Genomic DNA, 4095 nt, shown 5'->3' on the forward strand with positions numbered 1-4095 from the left:
TTTAACTAATGATGCAATGAAAATTGAGTAGGTATACAAAAAGTCAAAGATTACAAACACATTTAAAATATCTTGTAAAACTTTTCATAGACAATGTGAAAAACAAAGACTTAGAAAGTAAGCTTGAGAAAATTATACCCAAATGACAAAACTAGTTTTACCTCTGTTTCTGTCTTTGCAAGAAATATCACTTGACATGGCCAAATATCTATTGTTCAATGGATATTTAAAAATATCTTTTAAGATAAAACTAGTTGGCCTTTAAGGTACTTTCAAACTTGAATTTGTAGACATATTACAACTAATACTCATAAGCACTGTGTAAAATGTAGAATTATTGGGGCAAACTGTGTCTTGGTGTCTATAAGTACTAAGTAAATCCTTTGAATGAGTAAATTTTTCAATATATTTATTACTCATATTCCTTTACATAGCAGATATTATTTTCTTGGTGACAGAGAGCAATGAAGCTTGATTTTTCTCTTTCCTACCCCAGTGCTAATGTTCACTTGCTCATCACCTGCAGACACTCATTAGCAAAACATGGATTTGCATGCTCAGCTGGTGACCAAAATAAGAGTTGTAACAGAATGTGTTCAGCTCTGACATTTTCTCAACAAGGACATGATATTAACCTCCCACACAATATAGGAGTTCCACCCAATTTCACAGAATGAGTTCTTAATTTAATTGGTCATTTGAAGTGCATTTATGTATAAAGAGAGTATAGCCTTAACCAAAAGGAAGAAACAAATTATAGATTAAAATTTCTAATGTCAAACAGAGATGTAAGAAGAAAATTGAAATAACTAATGAAGGTTAAGAATAAATTGCTGTTGTTGTTGTTAAGTGCTGTTAAGTTGGTTCTGACTCATAAATACCCTGTATATGATTTCCGAAGTGCAGCTGATAAGTTGAACCTCCAACCTTGTGGTTAGCTGTCCAGCACTTATTCATCAGAAAATGTTACCCAACAAAAATTTTGTTTAAATGCATCAGGACAACCAAAAATATACAAGTTATTGGGATATTTTAATGAAGATTTTTACTGGATGAAGACACAAATGTTTAAAAATGCAATGGGTTAAATGTTTGGAAATTTTCTGAGGAAAAAAATGAGAAAATTTTATTGAGAGTTAGTAGAATCCTTTCCTCAATAAATGAACTTAAGATGCAGTAATGCATTTGCATGATCCATGTCCTTTGGGGCGGGGAGGGGGGGGAACTAAACTGGAAAGAATAAAGTTGGAAATAAAGAAATCCAGCACTATAACAATACTGGACACCTGGCACCAGCTGCTCCTCAGAAACCCTGTAAAGGGAATATGTGAATCAGAACTGACTTGACGGCACTTAATAAAAATAACAACAGCAGTACTGGAAGGGAAATTTGGTGGTGCATTAATTTAGCACTTGACTACTCGACGGCACATAACAACAACAACAACTAATAGAAAAGTTAGTGGTTCAAATCCATTAGCTATTGCATGGGTAAAAGATGTGACAATCTGCTTCTGTAAAGATTTATAGCCTTGAAAACTTTATGGGGTAGTTCTACCCTGTCCCATAGGACCACTGTGAGTTAGAATAGCAATATTGGACATTTTTACTAGCTACGGTATACAATGTATCAAGAAATTGATTTACTTCTCATTGATTTTTATTCCAATGTGGATGTTGAGATCCAACATATCAGATAAACACTTATTTTCCCTGTTTTTAGGTACCCACTTTGAAAAGCATCCTTTCCTTGTTAATGATATTGCATGAACTCTTCTGTTTTAATATCATACTGTTGTTGTTGTGAAGTGCCATCAAATTTGTTCTGACTCATAACGACCCTGAACGGGGTTTCCAAGGAGTGGCTGGTGGGTCTAAACTGATGACTTTGCAGTTAACAGTCCAGTGTTTTTCTTATAGAGACACCAGGATTTCATTATCACATAGTTATATTACCATTTAAGTTATAAATCATATATACTTTCCATTATGTGTGATTTTTGTATGGAAACAACTTTAGAAAGTTGTTTAAACTTTGAAAATATAAAAGTATGTGGAGATAATGCAAGTATATGAAATAGCTCATAAATAACTGTATGAAATTGTGTTGTACATTTGTCCTTTGTGATAATGGAAGATAACAGTAATCATATCTCTGTAAATTAATACAAAAAAATATGTCACTAAAAATTCTCATAATTTTCATTAGCCAACTTGGCCTTAAAATATGTGACATGCAATAATATAAATATGCCATACAACAATTAAATAATGGGTAATAAAACATAATATAAACTAACCAAACATAACTGTCTTACAACAATTATTTACCCAGCAATAAATCATATCAATTATAGCTGAATATGACAGTACACAGGGTATATAAACCCAAGGACCTCCGCTCATTTTCTGAGAAGACAGTAGCAAAATATCTCCCTGACTCTGCCTGAAGATTGAGATACTTGTGGAGATACTACTTGCAACAACCAACCTCGAATACAAGCTACAGGGGACCTCCTTTGAGTTCCAAAGATAGTCAAGTCTCCTCCATGAAACAACAATTAAAGGTACAACCCTGAAGTCTAAAGATTTTGATTCTAACATTTAAACTAACATTGTAAGTGTTAATTCTGATTCTCCTAACTAAACGAATGGTGTAATGTCTTATTTGAATGCCTTGTCATGACTAAATTGCAATAAACTAAAGGAGTTTATGCATGACAAACTTGAGCATTTCTTCAATTATTCTTATCGTCCTTCAGGACACTTTCATATTGTAGATTGCATTTTAATATAAAACTTGAGGTCTAGAATTCCTTGACAATCTTCAGCTTATTAGTCATTTTAATTTATATTAAAACATTATTTATAACAAATGATAGAGCTGTTAAATTCTAGGTAATCATTTTCAATACTTTTAAGTGAAACATTGATGAATTATTTTTAGATTATGGATTAAAGTAATTGGCTATTTCCTGGGTTAATTTAATGATTACTTTTAATAATAAATAACTCTATTTAAGGTTTTCTTTCTGTTTTTGCCTCCTTTTTAAAGAATTAATTTACCCAATATCAGAAAATTTAGTTCTAAGGCTCAAATAGTGCATGAGCCAGTAAGATAAAAAGTGAGTTTTTAAATAAACTCTATCTGAAATGAAGATTTTCCAAAATGAAAATTCTTTAATCCAAGAGTTGTTGTTTTTTCCCCCCAGAAACATATCTCTTTAAATTAAATAATATAACTGCCATATTCTGAAGAACAAACTTCACACTAAAACTCTTTATTGTCCTTGCATTAAGGGTAATAAATGGGAGAAGGATCAGAACAGCCCGGAATGCTTGACAGAACCAGGGATACAAGCATAGACATTCTTTTGTGGTATCTGTTCATTGGTCTCTCACTCTATGCACATCTCCATTCTGGTGACTAGAGGGGATACCTGAGTGAATGGACACCCCACTCCCATCCCTGGAGGGTTCTATTACACATGTGCACTGATCTCCTCAAAATTTAAAGTGACAGTTTCAACTTAAAACCAAATGGCCACCACTCGTCTGTCAATTTGTCTTACTGTGGTGGCTTGTGAGTTGCTATGATTCTGAAAGCTATGCCACTGGTATTTTAAATACCAGCAGGGTCACCCATGATGGACAGGTTTCAGATGAGCTTCCAGAAAAAGACAGATTAAGAAGAAAGAGTGACAAACTACTTCCGACGATTTGGTCACTAAAAATCTCATGAATATAGAGAAATACTATCTGATATAGTGCCAGGAAATGAGCCCCTCAGGTTGGAAGGCACTCAAAATGTGACTGGGGAGGATCTGCCTCCACAAAGTGGAGTTGACCTTGATAATGCAAATAGAGTAAAGCCCGTGAGAGAAAAGACCACGGGACCTTCATTTGCTGATAGGGCACAACTAAGAATGAAGAGAAACAGCTATAAAAATCCATTGAAAATTGAAACATAGAATATACTAATATGAATCTGGGAAAATTGGAAGTTGTCAAAAATAAAATGGAATGCATAAACATCAATATCTTAGGCATTAGTGAGCTGAAATGTAATGGTATTGGCCATTTTGAATCTGACAA

The sequence above is a fragment of the Chrysochloris asiatica genome, unplaced genomic scaffold (assembly GCF_000296735.1).
Source record: "Chrysochloris asiatica unplaced genomic scaffold, ChrAsi1.0 scaffold00019, whole genome shotgun sequence".
NCBI lineage: Eukaryota > Metazoa > Chordata > Mammalia > Afrosoricida > Chrysochloridae > Chrysochloris > Chrysochloris asiatica.